The sequence below is a fragment of the Cyanistes caeruleus genome, chromosome 7 (genome assembly GCF_971803275.1).
Source record: "Cyanistes caeruleus chromosome 7, bCyaCae1.hap1.1, whole genome shotgun sequence".
NCBI lineage: Eukaryota > Metazoa > Chordata > Aves > Passeriformes > Paridae > Cyanistes > Cyanistes caeruleus.
Genome location: NC_141707.1, coordinates 14001663 through 14026880, shown reverse-complemented (window position 1 = coordinate 14026880; position 25218 = coordinate 14001663). Strand labels below are relative to the sequence as shown.

At 42.6% G+C, this 25218-nt stretch overlaps 1 long non-coding RNA gene across 4 annotated transcripts in view; it reads left to right on the top strand.

Moving 5' to 3' along the window:
• Window positions 1-21894, top strand: part of LOC111931970 (uncharacterized) — a 170932-nt gene extending 149038 nt beyond the window's left edge. For 3 of the 4 annotated variants that reach the window (XR_015289128.1, XR_015289127.1, XR_015289126.1), the window contains exons 4-5: window positions 12272-12350; window positions 17590-18045. This is a non-coding gene — a long non-coding RNA (uncharacterized LOC111931970). Of the gene's footprint in view, window positions 1-12271; window positions 12351-17589 lie in introns of all 4 variants that reach the window. The other variant, XR_015289125.1, reaches the window with a different exon arrangement.
• Window positions 21895-25218: the final 3324 nt, after the last annotated feature.

The following is a 25218-nucleotide window of genomic DNA, read 5'->3' as shown; positions in this document are numbered from 1 at the left end:
AGCTCTTCCAGTTCTCCTGCTCCAGAAATATCCCTCCTATGTACTCCTTTTCTCTACTTTTGTTGTGTTGGTCCAACCATCAAAACCAAACATGAAACGATTGTTAAAAAGGGACATTTAGGTGTTTTTGTGTCAAGTTTTCAAATGTAGTGGAATTTGACTAATTTCATTTTGTAACAAACAAAACAATAGGGGAAAAAAACCAATTGCTTTCTCTTGCAAAATTATTTTGTGTTTATTTCCCTTTTGACCTGGAAAATACAGTGTGGATATTACTTTGAGGAAGTGCAGTGATTCCCTACATGTCCCAACCAAGTTGGGTGAAATCCGTTTATCTGGAGTCCAAGACACCGCTGGGATGTGCACTGCCCAACTTTATCTGGAGCTGTGCAAAACTTTGTCTGGAGCTGTCTCAGTACCAAGCAGCCAGAGTATTAAGTTCTGCTCCTTTCCCCAGTCAAGGGGGTGGTCACAGGATACGGTCACAGGAAACTTGGGCATAAGTTATCTGAAGAACATGGTTGACCTCTGGTGATGCAGGACTTTACCTATAAAGTTGTAGAAGCCTAAAATATCTCCTCCTACTTGAGATATTTGTGAGAATGTGAGGATTTATATTTTTTTATAAATTCATATTTTTTTCTTGATTTTTTTCTCGAAGCCAGTTAAAGCAATTCCTGCCATCTTCCTTTCATGTAGAAGATTGTCTTAGCTGCTCAGTGCTCTCAATTCATTATTCAGTAGTGAGGGAGTCACACCATCCTCCATCAACTACCTTGAGGGGCTTTTACGACACTTAAGCACTACTTCTGTTTGTGTAAGCACTACATTCCCAGGCAGAGCCATTTAGGGCATATATAACCCTTTTCAGCCGTAAACCAGGAAAATCCTATTGAGGTGAAACTGGAAACCATCACACCCACGTGGAAAACACCACCATAAAATATCAACAGGAACAGGAAGGTTGAGGCTCTTGCTGTTCATTCTCATTTAGGAGACAGAGACATTCAGCACTGACTAACTGAAAACTTTACTAGGGAAAAAATCATCAAGATAGATCTATTTTCAACCACAATACCCAAGTTGTTTTTCATTTTTTTCAGACAGGTTATTTCTGTAATGAGACTTTCGCACGAGGCGTAGAGCGCAAGCCAATATACCATATTCATCGGGCCTGGGAAAACCAAAATTACTTTATTTTTGACCCTTGAAAGTTTCTGATATCTCCATTTGGTTTGGATTTTCTCAATCTCCAACATGATGCTGTAGCTGAGTAGAGCATATGGTCCTAATAGATATTCAGTCCAGATGTTAGTTGTCTAATATGTATCCTGAACGGCTGCGCCGAGCAGCATATAAGAAAAGCTGGTGGAGCAGTTAAATAAGGAACATGCACATTCCAGTATTCTCACCAGTTTACGAAAGTTAAAAGTTCCAGATTGCAATACCTCCGGTTCTGTCACTTTGAATTTCTGGGAAATGTTAAGAGCATGAAGCTTGGTGTACACGCTAAGAGCAGGCGGGGAGCAGCCCCACCTGAAAGCTGAGCAGAAGTTTGGGCTGCGAGCTGGCCTCCTGTCTTGTGTGGGCAGCGAGCGTGGACTGCCCTCTGCTCTGTGCTGGGTGGGAGAGGTGCCCAGATGTGGTCTCCTGGTGCAATTGAAGGTTGGATAGCAGCTTGCTGTCCAGAGAGCCTCAGAAAGGGGGCTAGTCTGAGAGAAAATTTCACTCTTAATGAGGGAGAGAAAATCAACTCCTGCATCTTTTGAACCCAGGGTCTCTGCTAATCTTGAGCAGCATCCATGAATGGCAGAGGTTTTAACTCTGGCAGATGAGATGGAACTGGTGATGGACAAAGAGCATTAACGAAGCTGCCAAGAGAAGGGCTGCTCCCAGAGTAGCAGCCTGAATGCCCCCCACCAGTGGGAAGAGCTTCAGTCAGAACTTGCCTACAGCTCAGCACAAGAAAATCCCACCACAAATTACAAAGCCAAGGAAGCCTTCATGTTTTCCCTGCTGCTCGGAGAGCTATTTATATTTTAGTGTTCAACATAGCATGTAAGCTGAGAACAGAGCTGCTTTTCTTCTCCCATACCATGTCCTCTTCTTACTGAGGTGATGCTGGGACTTCTGGGGAGTCCCACGCTGCTAGTTCCTGGCGTAAGAGGAACTTGTGCGCAGAGCTTGTGCACAGCTGAATACAGCCAAACTGGTTCACAGCAACTTGAAGTAGTCTGAGACATCTGGCATGTCCTTCGTTCCCTTTTCTTTGGCTAGAGCTGAGGAAGGATAAATCTGTGTGATGCGTAACTATTCTTTAGCTCTCTCAGATTTTAATTCAAGAATAAATTGACAAGAATATATCTATTGGGTCCCTTAAAAAAAAGGATCAAAACTCTCCTTCTCTCCTTGTCCTTTCAGTTCATGAGGAAGATTCACTCCCTGTAACAGCCCTCCATAAACTGTAACCAGATGAGGATCCTGACCTTACTGCCCGAGTTCTCTCAGCTCCAGCCTCATTCTGATTTTCATGGAAGACCCCCTGTCAGCTGATAAAGCAAATTGTTTTATAGTTTTAACCTGTGAGTGCAAGTTACTCAGCAAGGAAATTAGCAGCCTCAAATACATGCACAGGTATATACAGACCCTCTTATTACTCAAGGAAACCTGAAAGTAGTTTCAGAGCTACAAGTTTATTGACTGGCAAGTCAATAAAAAAGATTAGCTTTTAAGATTAACAGTAAAACTTGATTGCTGCTTTCAGCAGCTAACCTAATAATTTCAGGAACAGAGAGTCTGTGAGCTGTAGATCACATACAAAAACTTGGTGAACATCTTTGAAAAGAAATGTTTTTTACACATGGATGGAAATAATTTAAGTCACATAAAGCAGCCTAGATATGCTCTGCTATGTGTGGGTTTTGTCCTTGTCAAATAGAGAAAAGAAGACTTTGACCTCCTTAGGAACAAAAGGAGAGGGTTTTCTTTATGAGAAATACTCTTTAGTATTTATACTCTCATTAAGTCTCTCACTGTGTTAATTCACAGAGTCTATGCTTATTAATGTTCAATTGTTGATTAAAAGCATTGTCTGTGATTAATGCCTGTCACTGATGTTTGCATGTGATGATGATATTTCATCAGAAAAGATAATACTGTTAATAAATTGCAGCCCTGAGAAATAAGCAGAAGGGTAAGTGCCACACAGAGGCCATCGATCACACACATGCTGCTGGGTGCTAAGCTGGACTCCTGAATATCATCCCTGAGCTTGCTCACAGAGGCAGTGGAAGAGGCACAAGGGGGGAAAACAGAGTTGACAGGGTCCCAGTAGCAGTCCTCTGGTGGTAGGACTTCAGGGGTGAACACCATGGTTACCTGAGCTGAAAAACATGAGCGGGTCTGCGCTGTTTCTCAGTGGCCTTTAGGAAAATGTATTTGACTTTTCCCTAAGGTTTTACAACTCTGCCTTGACACCTTTGAAAGACTTTTTAAGATTAGTGATAATTTGAGGCAGTGCTGTCCCTGACCATGCTTGTGTTTCAGCCTGTAATGTAGCTGTGCATCTTCTCTGTATTGTATTAACAGCTTGACTGTGGGTTCCTGAATGCTGAAGGGAATTTGCACTTCTCAGCTCCCTGAGCCTCAAGCAAAATCAGGGGTTTGAGGTGAAGTTCTCCAAAAACCTCCTGTAAGAATAATGCAAAAGACAGCTGGAATTCTCTCATCTGAGGTGGCTGCTTCTTGGCTGGATGAGATGCAAAAATTGTCTACTTTACCAACTGTCAGAGGAATTAAAGGCATGAAGTCATACTCAGCAAAAGAGAGTTGTCTTCAGCAATAGGGTTATCTTTGTACCTAGAGTTGTCTTCAACAAGTCAACAAGTGATTGCAGGAAAGGTGTTTAAAAGGGAAGAAAAAAAAAAGGCAAACAGAAAAGAATTTGTAGCTGGGTAAAATTATTCCATTTGCTGTAGCATATTAGTTCTATATGTATGTATTGTATTTTACTATTAGGTCAGTGTTGTACCTGAAACAAATCCTTACTTCAACAGAGCAAAGTAATTTCAGTGACCTGGCTCTAGCTTCCAGGCTTGAATTTGTGCCAGGACTAATACCTGGCTGTTCAGAGAGGGTCAAAGTTGCTCCCTTTTAAAGCTAAACCAGCTAGTGCTGGTCCTATATGGAGTACAAAGCTGACCAGAAACAAGTAAAAGTTATGTATTCTTCCTAAAGGAGGTTTGAACTCCAAAGAGCATTTCTAGGAAGAAGCAGGTTCCTTCTGTTTAGTCTGGAATCTACTTTTTTACATCTCTTCTACAGTTTTCCAGACAAATAAATTTTGCAAGAGGATCCCCCATAACAACTGAAAGGCCAAGGAGAAGCCAAGGGGATGAGAGAATGGGAGATAAGTATGATGGGTGAGGGAGCATTTTTTGCATTTTATGAAGCTCAGCTCTACTGTGAATTTTAAGTGGCCTTGCACAGGGAGTTGTTGAAAGGGCTGAAAGCAGAGTAAGCAGTATTAGTGGAACAGGACCTCTGTTCCTTTGAAGAAGCTTCTCAGCCACATTCACAGATGCTCTGTAGAATTCCATTTACACCACTAGGAATCAGTACTCTCTGAGGGCAGTTTAATATTCAATACACCTGAAAATAGATTTTGAAAGGTCCAATGCAAGGTAGGTCTCTCCCATGGTGAAAAAGGATCCTTAAAAAACAATACTGAAAGTGTAGCACTTTTTCAGAGAGTCCCCAGGTCCAGGTTCCCCAGCCAAGGCACTCTAATGTCTCTGGCTCAGATTTGTCCAACAGCAGATTATTTTATAAGCTCTAGGATTTGAGTGTTTAGATAGTCTTCAAATATTGCAAGTTCTCTGAAATCAAGCTGTTCATTCCAGGAGAAATAGCCTATATCTATGGGAAGTGTGATGCCATGTTTCCACCTAGGAAAAGAAATATTTTTCGCCTCCTGCCAGTCAGGATGCTGATGTAGCACCCTGCACTAAGCTGTGGCCAGTTCTGAGCCATCATAGATTGACTCCACTGATGTTTTTTGCCTTCATTTTTAATAGGATTGTTAAAAGGAGAAAGAAAATTGTTGCGATTAACTTTCACTTTTGCTTTTCCAGAGCTTACTACTGAAATTCCAATGGAAGGTCCTTTTGTGAGTTATGACTATCAAACATTCACTTCTCACTGAGTGTCAAGTGGAGGTTTCCATCCTCACATTGACAGATCATTCTCAATACAAAGCCCTGCTTTTCTTGGAAACCTGCATCAAAAGAAGCAGGACACAATCAACCTCATGTCCTTAGAAGTCTTGCCCTGTTTAGAAATTCTCGGTGTGCTACCCTTTGCTTTGCATTCACCCTTTAAGTGTCTCTGCTCTCTTTGATTTGACCCACCTAATTTTTGGTGTTCCAGATTCAGTCAAGCCTCAGTTTTATTGATAAGAAGGTGCTCCTTGGAGGCTTCATCTGCAGCTCAGATCAGTCAGTAAAAGAGCCCTTGCTGACTCCAGCAGATGCTGGATGAGATCTTGAGCGTCTTTTGCTCCATTATCTTTGGCGTCTACTACATAGGGTGCACAGCTTGCAAGCATTCCAGAGCTTCTGAATTTTCCCAGCATCTGCATTCCAGATAACCAAGTGTGTACTTCTTAAAAAAAAAATAAAATAAAAATGGTGCCTATAAACCATCCTGGAAGTTTACATTACATCAAAGTTCAGACAAACACATCACTGTTTCTTTCTGCTTCCAATCTTTCATGCACACTTCTAGGTTATCCTTTCTGTTTTAGAAAAACCTTTAAATATGATTTGGGGTATCATAAAACAACCTAGCTGACTGGGACAGAGATAGTGTGCCCTTTCTGAAAAAACCATTGTGTCTATTTAGATATTGTGCTTTAGCTTGTTAGTCAAAAATCTGTCACACACAGCATTTTTTGTGTGTGTGTGTGGGAAAATACAATACAGATTTTGAAGTTTTAAAAAGTCTGGCAAATTACAAATTAGGATAATAATTCATGGGAGTAATAAAATATCAGACTTTTATTGCACTATTGAGAAGGGCATTAAAAAGCATCTGGGAACTTGAGGTTTGGAAGGATGGGCTTTGAAAGACTTGGTGGGTTAAATATTAATGTAGAAAATATGGCATCTGTAAATGCCTGGAAATATGCTAATAGGGCTTGATTCAGTGAAGGATTAAGCATTCCTTTGGGGTGCTGAGTGCCTCCAGGAGCTCCTGCTGACAAAGGGAGCTGAAGGACCTCAATATCTCCTAGAAGCCTGTGGTGCCTGAGAGAGCTGTGCTTATATGGATAATGCTGAGAGCTTTTGGTGTCAGCTAGACCAGCCAAGGGGGGCATGGCAAAGTGAGAGTCACCCACGCAGTGGATATGCCCCAGCACAGCATTTTGCCAGGCCAGCCTGGGCCCCAGCCTGCCAGGAACAAGCAGCAGAGCCACCCCACACAGCATGAACTGGCACGGAGCTGTGGGACATGGGAAGCTGGGAGTGAGGGAGGAAACAGAGGCTGTGCATCGCCTATGACCTGTAATCCAGTACCTTCTGGCTGCCAGGCTGAAGGCAATTCCCTGCCAGTTATCTGTGGTAAGCTACAGAAACACTGGCCAGAAATGTTGCTGTGCCCCAGAGTGGTGTGAAGGGGAGATGTCTTCTTCTGGGACCAGCAGGGCTGGAGAAAGAGATCCTCACATTTTTTCCATTTCTTTTAAGTCTGGGTAGCAGCTGCGGTTATCCTTCCATAAAGCCGTCTTCTCTTTTCACCTTAATTTTAGTTTTATTTTTCAGTCTGTTGTTTGTTTAGATGCAATGGTCTCAGGAGAACTGAAATCCTCACTCATCAGCCTTTTATTGTTTGTGCTGAGGAAACCAGCCCTTGTTAGTGGTGCAAACCTCCAGAGGCGTGTGCTTTTCATGCTGTTTTTCAACACGGAGAACCAGTCTGTGTGACTTACTGTCCTTTTGAAGGCTCTGTCAGTGTGAGGGAGACTGGTGAACTGGGACAAGCCACTTTTCTGCTTCAGACACCACTCCCTACTTGCAGTGAGTTGCCACAGGTTTCCACCTTGCTGCAGCAGCGGCAGGTTGCTCACCACTGTGTGAGGACTGCACTCTGCTCTTGAAACATCTTGATTTTATTCACATGACTATTTTTCATACCCTTCTCTCACTCTGCCCCCAGACCTACGTGGTCTTTCGATTGCTGGAGGAGTTACTGTGCCACGTGCTCCCCTTTGCCTACATGCAGCATCACAGCTGTGGTGCTGCTCAGGGGTAGTGGGTCCTCGGGCTGCACTGGTCACCAAGGAGCTGGGAAAGCAGAGCTGTCCCTTTCTCAGCCATCCAGGGGTGCCAGCACTGTCGGTGCAAGGTGCTGGGAGAGCCTTGGTAGTGCCATTGGCCTTTGTTAGCACTTGTCACAGAGCAGAGCTGTGAGGGGTCTGTGCATTGCCTTTCCTGAGACAGAACAAATATGTCTCAGCTTTCTGGCATTGATTTTTGACAAAGGATTCAAGAAACTGCAGCTGTGCTGGCTTTCTTGTACCCTCCCCCACTTTATTACAATGTGTGTTGTTCTGAAATACTCAATTCAGCTATAAACAATCTACTCTATCAACAACATGCTTTTGCACTTTTTGAAATGGTGCTTTGAGGCAGATAAATGAAAGTAAGTATGGCAGCTTGCCAGTAAAAATCCTGCAAACTGTATCATCACAGGGGCACTGACTAAGACAGCACATTATTTTATTTACTGTGGAAACTGAAAATCCATTTCTGCCCATACAATAGCTGTTTATTTCATCTTTGCTTCATGTTTGTTCTAATCTTTCTTGACACTTCTAGATAGTAATGGTTCACAAGCTGTTCAGATCAGTGCTTGCAGGGCTCCATCAGCCAGCACTTCCTTCTGGGTTTAGAAGGCCAGCACTCTCTTTGCTGGTGTGTGCCCACTGGCCAACAGCAAGGGAACCTGCCCAAGCCCTGGACACAGGCAAAGTACTGGGGAGGTCCTACAACTCCCTGAATGCATCCCCTGGATTAAACTAGCAGACTCATCTCTACCAGCCAAAGTGTACAGGGAAGCTTGTACTGCAAATGCATTACAGTGGGCTGACCTGGACAAAGGAGTTCCTCGGGATTTGAGTTTTCCTTTCTGAGCATTCAGTCTGTCAGATGTTTATGTTGCCAGCTGTCTAAATGACATCACACTATCCATACTGGACAAAATGATTCTGAGATGCAGAAAGATGAGGTGACAGGGTGGCCACAGCACACTCCTGCTAAAACCTGCTGGATTCAGATTAGCCTGGGTGATTTCTTAATCTGGGCAATGTGTCCTCTGACAGTGTGATGCCACGTTCCCCAGCTCCTGCTTGGGTAGAGCGGCTCCTCCGGCACCGCTCATCACAATGGCTTGGAGATGGGAGAAAACCAGGCTGGGGAAGAATGTTGAAACCATTTCAAAAACCTCTGGAGAGAAAATGAGTAATATTTTGTTTTACTGAATGGTTTTACTGAAATTTAGGGAAAATAATTGCAGTTGAAAGATCTCAGTTTTTGTTGTTCTATTCTTTCTTTTCTATTTGTTTTCACACACTTCCTATTGAATGTACTTCCTCCTTTCCATCTCCACCCTCTCCTTTGTTACCCTTTATCCCATACCCCATTAAAGAAAGGTGCAGAGAGAGCAGAAGGGAAATAAAATATATAATAAAGAAAAGATAAAAAACATTTCAAATTCCTTTTCCAGATCCAGAGAAAACAGGTTTTATTAACTTTCAGATCTTAATGACAGTATTCTGTGATCAAAAATCAGCTGAAAAATATTCTAAGGAGCTGCAATTTAGCTTATATGTGGTTACCTATCTACTTCTGGGGAATTCTATTTTATGCTTTTAGCCAAAGGATCTACCAAATTAATTTTGCCCCGGGAATTTCTCCCCTGAGATATCCCTTATAGCCCATCATGCTGAATTATAGGAAACTCTTGAACAGCCTTTTTCTGTTGTGTGTTCAATTTATCCAGAGCACAGTCTCTTTCTATGTCCTCTTTTTGTCTTTGAGGGTGTTTGTTAAGGTGTAATGGAGTTTCATGCATGATTTTATTTCAGTCCTGGTTACTTAAGAGAAAGCACTTGTATGGAAAGATAGCATTAGAGGTCAAATGGTAGCCAAAGCATCTCTGTATCCTGAAGCAGGGGAAACACAGAACTTCACAATACCTAGAAATTCTACTGAGTAAACAAAACAAACCTCTTTTAAAGCTACTGCCTCTGGCCCAGAAACAGAAGCGCTTTGATGCTTATGGTAGAGCTGAGAATCACAAGCAGAGAGGCTGGTAACAGTCCTGTTGTGCCCCTGGGGCAGTGCTAATGAGGATTTGGCAGTGGAAAGGCAAAAAAAGCTGTGTATGGCATGAGATGAGGTTGCTGGGCTGGAGGAAGGCAGCCTCTGGCAGAAGAGGGATGGCTAAGAATGAATTAATAAAAATTACAGTTTGGGGAAAGGTGTCCCTTTACAACTGCAGATTTGGCCCTGCTTTTACATGTTTCTTCTAAGTTCCAAGCAAAAAAGGCTAACACAATTTGCTGTTTGAGAATAACCTGCAAGCTGAACATGCAGGATTGATAAGCATTTTCAAATGGTTCCAGGCAGATAGGTAGGTGGTGTTCTTCGTTCTGCCAAATTCAGAATATACCCAAGTGCCTGCATTTCTGTCTGGTTTATCTTACCTTGAATCAATTCCAAATAAACGAGAACTGACAATTACACACATGCACTGTTACACTTCAGACCCACAGGTGTACTTGCAAATCAGCCTAGGGGACTGAAATACGTGTCTTTGATTAATTTTAGTGGTAAAATGTCCAAATCCCTTACTCAGTCTTGCAGTGCTCACATGCAAGTATCAGCCATACTCCTTATTTTTGGCTCTTCATATTTTTATCTGCAGATAAACACAGTCTTAACCCTTGGAACTCTGTACTGCTCAAACCCCAGGGCAGACAAGATTGTTTTTGTAAGATTTGCCCTAATAGCCCACGGTCTAGTCATTACATGAGTTTATTTCTCAAATGGCTGGTAATGTTTGACCACTGCAGGGCTGGGGCAAAGCTATTGTGTGCACACAACTGTTGTGACAGCAAATAGAAAATAATGACATTAAAGTGTCTTGGTGAGTACAGCTTCTTTCCCACCAGGGCACTTAGTGCCATAGCCTACTTGGCATGGTGGTGTTTCATCAAAGATTGGACTTGATCTTGGAGGTCTTTTCCAACCTTACTGATGCTATGATTCTATGCCAGGCAAAGAGCAGCTTGCAAGAAGTCATCATCTTTGGAGCAGTTCCTGTCTAGACGAGGTTCATGTTGCTCTGGCATGAGAACGGTTGTTTGCCACCTGTGTGATGCACAAGTGTGTTCAGAGCTGGAAGGAAGCAGACAGGAGGGGCTAGGAAAAAAGCTTTAAGGAAATCCCACCAAAAATTCCTCAGGCCAGGAATGCCTTTGCTTGTTTTCTTACTGAAAAGCAAATGTTTTAGAAGATCTTTCTTCTGGCCTCATATATCAAACATGACCACATTTTATCCTCTCAAGTACTGACAGGATTTCCAGCTCTTTACAGAGGCTCAGAGAACTTCCACAGCAATGTGATCCTTAAAGAGACAAAAAAAGTAGTAAAAAAGCTGTGGACGTTGTAAGATGTCAGTGTGAGCAGCAAATCAATGTCACCTCTGCCCTTGCAGAGGATTCTGTGTCCTTTTGATCAGAGCTGGTGAATGGCTACTGCCCTCTTCCTGCATTCAAATGTGCAGCAAACCACTGTTAGATATTCCCATAATGAAATGTCTGAGACTTTTGTTTGCTTTCCATTTTCCTATTGCTTGTTTCTTGTCCAGAATGTCCCATGCCTTATTAATCAGAATTAGCTCTGCCAAACTACGTACCCTCTGTCTCAGCTCCTGTACACTGTGACAAATGTCGCTGCATAGCAATCTCTGGTGTGGCTGTCCTGATGCAGGTGGAGGGACTCTCTCAGAGCTCCCTTCTACCCATTGCCCCTCAGGAGGGATTCAAACCCTCACTGGTGCCAGTTCTACCCTGAAACCTGCCAGTGCTGATTAATGAGGGTAGTGAGGCCTTGATATGGGCAGGGAGGAGAGGCAGAGCAGTCCTTTGCATTGTGTGCTCCATGGAAACCTCCCTCTGCTCAGCCAGCCCAGAAGTCCAGAGGGCACTCCTGCCCTGCCCTGAGCTACCTGCACATACCCTGGGGGAAAGTGCTCGTGCTCCCTGTCAGCCAGGAGGTGCCTGCTTGCTCCACCTGTTTGTGAGACCTTACCCCTGTAAAAGAGGCATTTGGCCTTACAGGTGTGTCCAAGGCTTGGGACCACAGCTGCTGGTTTACCACATAGACAGGCTCTTAGGAGAGGAATCACCCACACTGGGGCCATGGAAGGAGTGTGCTCTGAGTGACCTTGGATCCAAAAGAGGTCATCTGATGTCCCTTCAAGGGAATAATGGTTCTAGTTAATAGAGATCACAGACACAGGAAGACGTTTTCTTGGTAAAGCAATGTCAATTTAACCCATCTGGCCCCTCTTCCTCTGAAGAGTGACTGCTCCCTCATCCTGCAGTGGGAATTTGCTTCTAAACAGAAGCAAAACAAAGTTGGATTTTCCATGCAACAGATACCAAATGTAACCGCTGGGGGAGAAAGCAGGTGGAGAGATTAGACATGCCTGGTGCTGACAGATAGCATGTTTGTGCCTAATACGTTGGAGAAATTGTTCAGAAACAATTCAGCCATGTGAAAATACGTCCCTTGTAATATTGCCAAGGTCAGAAAAACCTAAGGAGATCCGCTGAGTAAGTGCTGGTCCTGCAAGGAAAAACCATCTAGAGGCAGTGTGGTCGTATTGCTGAGGCAATTTTCCATCAGGGTCCTGTAGGGGCAGAGAGAGGAGCTCCTGCTGCTTTTCTCTATTCTTTTTGTTCAAAATGAAAAGTCCTGTATCAAGGTCCTGTATCAAAACTTTCAAGCCCACTTGGCTATTGGCTTTTTAATCACTTTCAGTCAAATCTAAAAAGCCATAGTGATCCAGAGAGGTTCATGAAGTGGGAGGGAGTTTAGTCTCCTAAACTAAGAGAGTCCTCTTTCCATGCTGTCTTCTTTTCCTTTTGCTCTCTTCTGAAACTAATGAGGTTTAATAACCTGTTTCATTCTTTCTCATCTAGGCCAGCTTGGGGAAGAGAGGGAACATGGCTCTTCCTACCTGTTGACATGTCCCTGCCTGGAAAGTCCATCTGCAAACATGTAAGACGTGTGTGAGCCTTTTGGGGCAACCCTGGGGTGTACCAGGTGCAGAGGAAACAGCAGATGCTTTTATAGAAAAATGACATACAGGCAGGAATATATCTCCTCTGGAGTCCTCTCTTTCACTTCCCTAGAGATCTAATGAAAAAGGCCAGCCCAATATCTGCTTGGAGAATTAGGCTGAAGGGAAGTAATAACCAGATGGTCTTTCCAAGAAACTAAGAAATGCCATGGGTCATATCTCTGTAATGTCCTGGCTGTGCACAGACAGCCAACAGGCCTTAGCTTTGTAAGCAGGGAGGAATGGAAGAGGCAAATAGTTTGGGGTTGGTGCAGACAATTTTTACTCCGCACTCTGTCACTCTCTCAGTAACGTCCAAGGAGATGTTTGTAGGGAAGGCAGCTCTGGAGATTGTCTAGGGCTATGTGAAAGAGGGGGGGAAAAAAAGATGAACTAGCAAAAAGTTAATTAAAACTCTTCTGATTATGAGGTGGAATTTAATACTTTAAAAAATGTGGTGTGACACATTGCAGCACTGCAGCTGAATTAATCATGAATGAGGATAGTAATTTTTAATTTTTGTGTGCATGAGAAAAACACTCAACAGATTTGACAATTAGAGCAGGGTAACAGCATTGCATGGCACAATGTGAAGTAGTTTTTCCCAGTGGTTTTTGAGAGGGAGCTAAACAGATGTGCTCAAATATTTACAAGTGCACAATATTCACATGCTTTTCAAATGCTGACCCTGCTGATTCGCAAAAGTCTGCTTCAATCTGGAGACCAACTACTGTGGTGACACAGGCTATTTATCATAGGTAACACAGCGGCACTACCGCCAGCTCCCCGTGAACTTGTGTGCACAGTTATCTCCTACTCTTCTGACACTGATACACCACCTCAGCAACTCACCTGCATTACCAATTTGTCCCAACACAGTCCTGACAGCACACTGGGCCCTGCTGGCTCAGCCCCAGTCTGTGGGGTAGGAGTGGTTCCTGCATCACACCGCGACAAAGAGAAACAGGTTTGACTCCAGCCACAGCCATAAAACTCAGGGTAGTTCAGCTGAAGTGTCACAAGGGCAAAGCACTCCTGTAAGAGTCTAATATTACATGTTTACTCTGTGTAATTCAGCAGGGCTAGCCATCAATTATCTGCATCAAAGTGACCACCCAGATGCCCAGTGTATTTGGCCTCGTCCGTCACTTAGCTGTCCCCTGTCATGCTTCAGTTAAGAGCTGAGAATGCCAGTTAACATCACCCATAGCAGCAGCAGTGCAAGATGTTTCATTGCCTTGTTTTCTTCAAAAGGAACCCAAAGAAAAGTCAGGTTTGTTCAGCACAAGCTGTAGCTGGGGAGGATTCAGGTAAGCCAGATGGCAGTGTCAGTGATGAATGGCACAGATACCGTAGGGCTATGCCGGCATATCCTAACTGGAAAAGCTGAGCTGCACTGTACCTCACTGAAATAGTGACTATTGCAGCAGTTGCTCTACACTGTTCAATTGGCTGTGTAATTACTTTCACAAATTAAACAAAAACAATGGTGAAAATATGTAAAATGTCACCTGGACTGAATTGTGGTTCAGATCCCAAGTGAAAATTAGTTTGGCAGCCTCCCCTCACATTCTAATCTGCTCAATTTCAGCCTGAACGCCTCTCTACTCTCAAGCCCAGATTGGTGTTGCAGGTCAGGCTTTAGATGTGGTGTGGGTGCTGCTGTGTGAGAAGCCCTACTTATCTGGCTCAAACCAGGATAATTAGTGCCCCATTTTTTTCACGTCATCCCACTCATTCCATGCTTTGTATACTTTTTGTGATTTTTGTACTTTTTGTAGGTTTGTTGTGCCTGCTCTTCTGAGTTTTTGTACTGTGAAAAGCAAACATGCAGTGATGCACTTCTCTCATCAGCTCACATTTATTTTCCTTTAGCATTTATCCCTGCAAGTGTGATGACTGCTCACTTAGTGAAGACAGACCAGGGTATGAGGAGGGGACAGATCGTCCACTTGCAGTTTTAGAAGTCAACAGGTCTCATCCATGATGACTTCTCTTCATTAAACTCAGGGTCACAGCAGGAAGTCAGACAAGCTGAACAACCTGCCCAGCTCTTTCCTCTCTCTCCATGGTCCCCCATGCTCCTCAAACAGCAGTTAGTGGGGGATAAGCTGACTGGGGCTCTACTCATTCCAAGGCGTTTCAGGAAATCTGGCACATCTTTCTTTCACTGCACTCTTGGCGGGACTGCACTTTGCTCTACTTTCCTTTTCTCCTTTTCCCGTGTGAATTAGTTACTGATGCAGCAGCCTGTGTTTAGGAGCTATGAGCAGCTGCTGCACCTGAAAAAATGCACCAAGAGACACTGCAGGCAGTAACTGCAACCGCTGTGATGAATCTCATGGGTTTGCAGGAACAGAGGTTGATTCACCCGCTCTTGAGCGGGGAGACTAGTAAACTCTGGACTCTTGAGTCCCCATGAAAAATATTATTCTCATATTGCCTCAACAGTGTGTGTGAGGAGCTCTACCCAGTGTTAGCCACTGCCTGGTCCTAGAGCCACTGAATGGCTCGGTTTTCTCCTCTTCTATCAATTTAGATTTGAGACCTTTTATAAAGTAACAAATGAAGCATGGCTGTTTCAGACACACTCTTAAAAGCCAATATGCCTTAAATGCCAGTTACTATGTATCCTGAAAAGAATGGGCAGTTGTGAGTTAGCTGTCTTGGTTTTGGTTGACAGTGCTTCATGCAGAAAATGACCTCTCTGGATTCATCCTGAGGAGCAGACTAACCCAGATACCTATAGTACAAAATTCACTCTTGGTGAAATGGGGAAGTTTATGTACCAGTGAGAATCTGGATTGCCACAGCTGGATTCACCATCAGGCAGTCACAGAGAAACAGTGTGTTCTGTCAGGAAGGCTGGAGGAGCCCAGGCTTCTCATCAGATAGATGTGTAGTGCCTTTTAATACTTTTTAATAGTTTACAAAATTATGATAAGCTCTGCAAGGCCATTTAAAATGGATAATCTTCAAGTGGTATTAAGGACTAAAATGGGTCTGCCTTGTATGCCTTAATGGGCCCCTCACAGACTGTTCAACATTATCAAAAGGTGATTTTAAGAGTTTGTAATAAATATGTTCCTTTGGGGAAGATTAGGAAACAGGGTGGGATTTGCCATCCTTCTGCTACCTCCAAATTGCTGTGCTTTAACTGAATTAATTACAGTGGGTCTGCCTTGAACTCTGGAGTGCCAGTTCACTTCTGATCTATTGCTTAGTAAAGAGGCTTGTCCTTAGGGGAAATGTTTGTTCCAAAAGCCAGGGCTATTTAGTATTTGATTATCAGCCTAGGAGAAATTAGTCAAATAAGGCTCCAGCTTTGTGAACACTTATGTGCATGTTTAACCTTCCATTCCTGAGGAGTCCTTTAGATTTCAAAGTGCAATAAAATAAAGTGTGTCTGCAGAATTCTTATGGGGACCAGGGACCATGAGAGTTATTTATTCACAAACCAGAATTGAATGACTTCATTCATGAAGTTTTCCTTGTGCAAGCTGTGCTTATCCTTTTCTAGTGTCCTACCTTGTCTTTGTTGCAAACCCAGTCTTTGTCCACACCACTTTCAAGGGCTGGGCCTGAAATGGCAGGGAGATTTGAGTGTATGAGTGAAACTGGATAAAATTACAGACATTGTCCTCTCTAAGCATTAATTTGTCATTTCACTCTTTCCTGACAAAGTTCATGTTCTTGGGCAACCAAGTTGTATCACCAGAGTGGTACAAAATCCACAAGAATAATCCTTCCCTGTCAGCCTTCTGGGGTTTCTCTTTGCATATCGACTCCCTTGTACATCAGTTAAAGGATTTAAAGTACAATTATCAAACTTGCCAATTTCATAAAATGTTGAAAGTTGAACAATTTCTTGTGGAGCACATCAGAAAACTTCTCATAACACCTACAGTCAATTTCTTGCCAGCAATGTGCTTCCTGCTGTTTTTGTCTGCCTAAAATGAACACACTAGAATTTATTGATTTGTTGAAATCAATAAATTTAGGAGGTTTAGGAGGAAAATGTGGTTTCTTGTGGTTTTACCAAATCTATTTGATGTTTGCCATTCTTGAAGCAGGCTTTTACTCTTTTGGCTCCCCAGCCTGCTAAGATTTGTGCTTTGAAGTCAGCATTCCCAGAGCTTCCATACTGACTAATTTCCCGTTATTCTTCTTGCTGAGATACTGAGAAACCTTAAAAACTGTTTAAGGTCCATGTTTTCATGGACCTTGAGTGTGATTTGGAGGCCTCTGATCAGTCAGAGATTTCAAAAAACACAATACTTTTTATATATCACCAAAGGATTCTGTATAAATGCAAGCTTCCCACAGTGATGTGTTGTGTGCACCCAGAGAACTCCATACTTAGCTCCAGCCATCTTTCTTGACTGACAGGTTATTTTAAGTTATTGTCACCCAAACAGATCTTGTGCACAGGATATGATTTTTTTAAATTTACTTAGCCATATGATTGCAAAATATCAACATGTAATGCAAGAGTAAAAAAGTGTTAATACAGTAATTTGTATTAACCCCTCAATATGATGATACGAGAAATTGTCATCTGTATATTGAACTCACATTGAATTAAGCCAAAATACATCATAAATAAAGTTTAGGGGCTTGAAAATGTATTGAATTGGTCTGGTGATGGTTCATTTCAATGAATAATTGAGGGAAGGGCAAAGCTGGGGTTCCTGGGGCTGGAAACCTGCTAACCCTGTGCCATGGTCAATTGGTGTTGTCAGTTCACATGGCAAGAGGAGCACATAATCAGGCTGGGCAACCCCCTTGTTCCAAGTGTGGCTGCATTTGCTCTTTTTATTATGACTGCTTCCAAGCATGTAGTTCCAGTTTAACTGAGCCTAAAGATACACACTTCCTAAATTTCAGATTGTACACTTTGAGTTGGTGATCAGTGCTTAAACTCTGTTTAGGGGTTAAACTCTGACTCAAGAAACTGAAGTGGGCAAATGCTCCTATTACCTTCTGTATTTCACACCCTTAATCCTATTTTTAGGCATCCTGGTGAATCAGACCTCCTAAGGAAAATGCTAAAGAATATATTTCACTTGGAGCATATAAATAATCCTATGCCAATATTTGAAGGCCAGGGCTTTTTAGATCCAAGAATCTGCTGGATAACTCTAATGAGATATGTACTGCTTTACTTTTACCCTACAGGACAGTGGTATTCACATATTTTTGCCTGCAAGACCATGCTGGGTGACTGAAAGCATGTGTGGAATCTGGAACATTTATGGTGCAAACATCATTTCAGCATTCTCCTACGCAAGAGATGATGAAACTTCCAAAGATGAGAGCCTATGTAAATATGTGTTATCCATCAGCTAGGCAAACAGATGATGGACTGCTGTTTTTAGAAGCTCCAGATGATGGCCATGATCCTGTAATGTGATTATTGTGAACAGAGACATACATCTGCAACCCAATTCTTGCTCTGCAGATCCATTGAATATAAAAAAGAATATCCAGAATATGAAAAAGACTACCCTCCATAAATTCCAGTGTCATCTTCTCTCTTCTTATTAATGCTTAATTTAAATCTTGACATCTAACTCTTCTTCAGCATTCACGATTAGAGAAATTAATTTAAGTTTCTTCTGAAAGCATATCAGCAAATGGGCATCAATGCAGGTATCTATTTATTCCTTCAGCAGTGAAGTTAAACATTTTGTGCTTTTAACTGCATGGTACAAAATAAAGCTATTTGCTTGAGTTATTAATCCAGGATAACCTGATATAATGTGATAGTAAAAATTCTTTTCCCAAAGAAGAAAAATACATGCTCTACTCAGTATCTCCTGGTGACTCTGCTCCAAGTGAATAAATATACAGCTGAATTCTCCCAGCCAGGTGTGATCCAGGAACAAACTGGCAGCACATCTTTGTGTTTGCTAATGCAAATTCTAACTCACAGAAGTGGCCCATCATTAATTCTTCAGTTAAAAATGTTTTCTCTGTCTTCTCAAGAATAATATTCTACAGAACATGTCACAAGCTCAGAAAAATCACCTTAATTCTCTAAAGAATGAGTCACATGTCTTGCACTGATGTACAATGAAGTATCACATGCAAGACTGGTGTTTCAGGACTCAGCCACTATAGATTAAATGGAAGCAAAAAAGGGAACTCTTGTTTGAAATAGACAATAAATATTCTTAAAGACAATTTACAAAGACTAATGTCTACAGAAGTAATCTGAATTAGAAGAGTTTAGCTCATCTGAAATAATCTGTTTCTCACAACTTGGGGACACATTCCCTCAGCCTGCAACTCCTAAACTCTCCAGCAGGTCACCCTAGGAACATTGCATACTGAATTTGAATATTGTCCCATTCTTCTGTAACCCACGTATAGCTCTCTGTCTTTTTCTCAACTCAGGAAGAACATGAAACACAATTTAACCTATCTCAAAACCTCAATTTATTCTACACAGAGAACATTAGTTCCTGACTTTAAAATGCACGTTTCCATTTTAATAAGTCAGCTTTGTCTTGGTATAGTAATAAGGAAAAAGAGGGTTAAGAAAATATGTGGTCATATTCCTAAAGCTAAGAGAAGCTGGGTAATAGGTACCAATATATGAAAAGTCTTTCACAGGACTCAACTTGAACAGAAAGAGTAAAGCACAAGAAAGCTCATGGTTAATCGTTGTAATGGAATACTGATAGTTGCCATTGGCTGAAAAAGAATTCAGACATTTCAGAGCCCTTGATGCACTTTGATCCTTTGGATGTTAAGTTCTGAAGCAGTGCTGAGTTTGGCAAACTGATGGCAAAAACCCATTCTTTTTCGAATGCTACTTTAGCTACTAGCTTTTCATTCAAGAAAGGATTTTGTTGACAGCAAAATTATTTTCTTAAAAAAAACACTAAACAAGAAGATGACAAATGCTGTTGTGAATATTCACACAACTCCAGGAACAATCAACCATGATTATTCAGGCAGGGCTCCTGCAGGAATGGATAGAGCTAAAATCTTGAAATTTGGCAAGAACAAAGTCCTCAATAAGGAGCAGCACTTACAGTTGCTCTGGAGAAAATCTAGTTTCATCAGCGGGATTCATGCTCATTTGGAATTGACCATGTGCAGTAGAACATCTTGTCTGTATGTATGCAATTAAGAGATGCACAGTGAATAGTTGCCATGCAGTTAGTATAACATATGCTCCAGTACTTCCAGACGTGACTACTGAAGTTGGTAGCAAAATCCTGATGTCTTCAACAAGGCCTCAATTTTAGTCAGATAAAAACTGCTACGTGTGAAAGCAGCTGGGGATCTTTCTCTTCACTGAAAAAGTGTGAGAAAGAGAAGAGGAATCCATACTGAGGAACTGACTGAAAGGCTGGAGAGACTACAAGCACTGGCTTGTAGAATTCAGGAGATAGAATGATATTGCTGCCCAGTCTGTGACCTGCTGTTTGCCTTCTGGCAGATGCTTTTATATTTCTTGCACTTTGCTTGATGCATCTCAATAAGAAATCCTCAGCCTGACCCCTACTTAAAGGCATCAGGGCATTTCTCCCTAGTCTCCAGAAGCATTGAAGTAATGTGCTTAACATTTAGATCCCAGGGCCATATGTACTATAGTGTCTGGAAGAAAAAAGGCTGGATCACTCACTAGACTGCTGTCACAGCATCTTGGTCTCATGGACTGAAGCTTACTTGGTGGCCTGTGCGACATAGGACAGTAAGAGGCTGCACACCAGAGAGGCAGTGATCTGAGGAGAAGCAGTCTTAGTCCTAAGACCAGTTGTGGACCTGAAGCCTCCTTCAGTCTATTGTGCCAAAATCCAGGACTGAATTCTGCAAATCACATGTATTTCCCCAGTGACCTACCCTGAATGCTGGCTCCAAACAACCCCCACTGGATCTGTGTGTGGTTCTCCACTTGAACTGGCTAATGTGAACACATCTCTCATCATGACAAGCCCAGAAGGTGATGCACAGGTTCATTTGGTGCTCCAGTTTGTCATCAACTCTCCAGCTCCTCAGATAACATGACTGTGCTGAAGCTTTAGACAAGGCAAACAATTTCAGGCAAGATAAGAACAGACAAGGTTTTTACCCAAACAGAATTTATTTATGTGAGGCTTCTAAAAGTTCAGTAGTTTTAACTCCACTGCTGTGTGCTTCACTGCTGTTTTCTGGAATCAGGAGAGGAAGTAACAAATTAGCACAAGGGAAAGCATTCTTGCAGCAACATCCTGGTGGGGAAAAAAGTCATGAACTCCTGGAATTCCACCCAAAAACATTCCTCTGATCTTCCAGGATTTTTTAATCTCTGTTCCAGATCCCAGGGGTCTATAATGCAATAAGTTTTGGATAGGTCTTCCCAACTCTGATGTCAAATTTTAATTGGGATTTTTGATATTCTCTCCTGTGTAGTTTTCTTTTTCTAAGTTCAGGCATTGGAACATTTTCCTTCTTGCTTTGAGCTCTTCTTTGGGTCTACTACTTCTAGCGAAACTTAATGAGTTGGGGCTATGGTGGGGACATAGGCTGGACACCAGCTGGACACCATACTCAGAAAAGCCTGCTGTGGCCAGGATCTCTGTGAACCTCAGAGGGTGCTGCCCCACTGGCTCCACAGGTCTTTCCTTTTCCTCCATGAATGCCATCCAAGAAAGTGTGCACCAGCTCTTTAACTCCACCTTTAACTTCAGGAGCAAATTGCCTCCCCTGGCACCAGAGCCAGATTCTGCAGAACTAATTTGAACATCTGAATTTGTAAGTGCAAAGGTAACATTGTTTAAAAGCAGGTCAGATTCTGTTCAATCACAATAGCCAGCAGGTAGTTCAAGTGTGAATCCTCAGTCTTGGCCATGGATTTGTGTGTGTCATGAAAGTGAATGTAAACACACTACGCACCCCCCACCACTCCAAGGAATATTATGGGGAACAGTGGCTGGCTTCTTCTCCACACAGCAGAGACATCCTTGCAAGGTCATGGACAGCATTCCAGCTCATCAGTGCTGCAGATAAACATAATTCCTTCCCAAAGAGCGTACGGAAACAGCTGTTCTGCATTACGGTATATTGCAAATGTTTTCTTGTCTCATCAGAGGCAGTTGTTCTTGGATAACGCAAAGAAACACCCTGTACCTGCACTGAGCTACGATGCTTGGAGAGGAAGCAGGAGCTGAGGAAAGGCAGTGATTTGCCAAGTTCATTCGTTTGCATCTGACATTTATGAAGATGCTTTTGTGAATTAAGTGGAGGGGGAAAAGTCAGGTGTTTAATGACCAAACTTCTGAGGCAGGCAACATGTCAAATACTTCTCCAATGGTCTTACAGTAACTTATTTCGCTCTCCTTGCATCAAAATATTGGCAGGCCTCAACCTCACGAGGTTCAGAATCTGGGGTGCAGGAAGGGTCTGTGGGGAGCGCACCAACACCAGGGTCAGAGATAAGGAGCATCTTGTGAGGGGGAGGTAACACAGGGGCTGCGACACCATGGAAAACCGGCCCTGCCAGCACATGGAAAGGGAACAGGACAGGCCTGAGAACCCAGCTGGGCAGGTACAGAGGTGGCGTCAGCCAGGGCCCTGACTGGAGCACCAGAGGTGGACTGGGACATGTGGGGCCATTGCTTGCTCTGCAGTAACCTGTAAAGCAGACAGCTCTACGTTTCTCATGGTCAAAAGCACAGACACAAGGCGAGCCACGCTGCGCACGCCTGCTGAGGAGGCTGCACACCAGGCCCTGTGGGGCCTCCTGGCAGGAGAACATGCAGAAAAAAATATGTTCTAGTACTGTCCTTGTCCTTTCTTTAGTTGTAAAGCCACCAGGAGAGAGTTTGTTTATCATCCTAGGTTTGCGTGTGTGAATTGAGTGCAGACTCGCTATTTAAAAGCCCCCACAGTGGGCAATCTTTCAAAGGCCCCATTAAAACCATAAGTTTGTCTTGTTGGGACAGCTGACAATTGATGAAAATGTTTCAGAACAGACAGAACCCACAGAAATACATTACTCAGTTCCTCCAAACTGAAGGCAGCCATCCACCCCCCACCCCACCCCCCCAAAATGTTTCTGTTAAGATACTGTTTACACGGATTTAATCAGTTGTGTTACTGGGGCACAGCAAAAACAGCAATGTGACTTGCTGAGATTTAGCACCAGATTGCGATTTACAATCAAGGCACCAAGAGTCACTGAAGTGCATAGCTCCTGCCCCAACTACTAATTAATCAGACCCAAAGAGGTCTCTGTAAAAGGCATAGCAGTCAGCTGTGAGCCCTATAAATTCAGAGGGCTCCTCTATCCTTTATGTAGGAAAGGTACCCTGTGAAGGTGTGCATCCTGCAGTTAGGTGCTGGTCACAGAAGAAACCAAACTTGTTATTTGTTTTTGTTGATTTTTTTTTTCTCCCTCCCTAGTAAGAATGCAACCAGCTTGACTGCAGTCAAGCATTGTTAAAAAGGCAGTGTGAGATGCTGGGATGAAGTGGGTTGACTATCTTTCTTAGAAGAGTGACTCTTCACAGGTGCTTCAGGTGCTTCTTCCCTTCTTCAGAGTGCTGCTGTCTTTGTGAGGGACACAGGGGCTTTGACAGTGGCCCTGGCATCTTAGCTTGGGGCTGTGACCCATGGAGGAAGATTGAGGGGAGTCAGGCAAGGGCTAGGCAGTATTTGTTGCACTCTTGCTGGGTTGGCAGAACTTGGGGCTTTAAAAGCTGCACTCTGGGTATCCAGCTGCGCCTGGGTGAGTATTACTGCTCCCCAGGGGCTGATGGAGATGTCCCTGCACACGTTTCCCAGCAATCCCCAGCTTCTCTCCAGGGATTAGAGATTTTTCTGATGCCATTGGCTCTGCTAGACTGGTGGGTATTGGGCTCAATAGGCTCTGAAAAACATCTCAGAGTACCTCAATCATTCCTCAGTATATCTTTGAAGGTAGAAGATGTAATTCTGACACTATAAAAAAATAGAGAAGGAAATATAAAAGTATGAGCTAGATACTCCCATTTGATGTTTTTGCTCACTTTACTGCATTTAATCTCATTACTTTTATGGTGAAACCAAACCTTCCTGGTGTTGATAGTCCGAAATAGAAACCCACAATTTTTAATACATGCTTTTAGATGAAACCACAAGATATTGTGAAAACAGACAGTGCAGTGTGTCATTAAAGTGAGTTATTTAAGTATAAATATTCTATTTTCTATTTTTTAAGAGTTCTGTCTATATTTTAGGAGATGATATAGATTTATTTTTTGAGGGCTGGAAATAACAGAGTAAAATTTTGCTGGTAGTATTTTTCTAGTCACTTTGTTAAATGCACGACTGTGCACATTACATAGGGGAGAGAAAAAGCCTTCCCTCTTCTCACCCCTCGGCAACATAACAGGGAACAGAACTGCACATCTGTAAATAAATGCATCATTAGATTCTCATCAATTTGTAAGCTTCACTTGATGTATGGCTAAAATAATCCCACAAGGATAACTAAAGAAGTGTCTGCTTTCAAGCACACAGAACGCAGACCAGTGGAAACACTATTTCAGTTGAATTCAGTATGTTGGGATTTTTGGTTGTTGGCTTTTTCTTTTTTCTTTTTTTTTTTTTTTTTAACAGCAGTCCACACTGAAGAATTATTTTAAATACATTGCTACCAATATATTCATTAGCTGAGGATCTCTGGACATATTAAAAGAACACAGTAAAACAACTAATGATGCACTTGAGCAGTAACAGGTTGTCATTAGAGCAGCATCTGCTCTCATCAGAGTTAATTATTCAGTTGCTTTGTTTTCCAAGTAGGTGTCTGGTAGAATTTAGCAGAATCTTAATTAAAACACATTTTCAAACTCCATGGATGCTCATCTCATCTAAAGAAATCAAGACAATTTCCACCATAAACATCAAGCTTCAGTTGAGCCATCAAACAGCAGAAGGATCTCAGCCAAGGCAAGTTTTAGGCATTAACCATTACAGTGCCAGTGGGATGCAGGTTGCTGTGGAACAGTGCCCTCATGAAGTCCCCTGATAAACTGTCCTGTGCACATACACATAGTCAGCACAGGCATACAGTTAAGTAATGACAGCACTCACACTGTGCAATTGTGATTTTACCACTTTCATTGTACAAACCCTTCAGATGTTGCATGTTGATCCTGAGCTGCAGAGGGTCAGCATGTGCTCCCAGGAAACAGGAGACACTCCATGCTCAGGCACACTCCTTCCCTCCTGCCCACTTCTACTGTTCTGTACAGCCCTGCCCTGTGCAGGTCCCCTGAGCTGACCTACAGCAGATGCTGGCATTTTTGAAACTCTCCCTGCTCTCTTCCACAGTGCTGGGAAAACAAAAAAAAAAAATCCTCTTATGAAAACCTATCTCTTGGAAAGCCAATGGAAGTGTTTTGTCTTTGGACATAAAAAGATTGGGTGATTATTATGAGGCTGTCAGAAACTTGCTGCTAATATAGTAGCCACAGACATGCCAGAGAAATTTTCCCATCAGATGTGGTAAACCCAGCATGCTCCCAGAATGCTTTTGGGGAAGGAATAGGGAACTGGACAAATCCATGTGTGTTTCCACTCAACTAAAAACTCTGTAAAGAAAACACTGTGAGGTAAATAAGCTTAGGTTCAACCTGCTTCACTTGAATGCCAATATCTATGGTTACTTTCCAGGGTCTCCTCTTTATTAGATTTCAGCTAGTGCATACCAAACAAGTTCAGTCTATGAGCAAAACCTTTATTTCCCAATGGCCAGCTCAGAATATGAGAACTTGAATCTTAAGCTTGGAGTTTTTTGCTGCAGTGTATTGACTTACACTTGAAGCT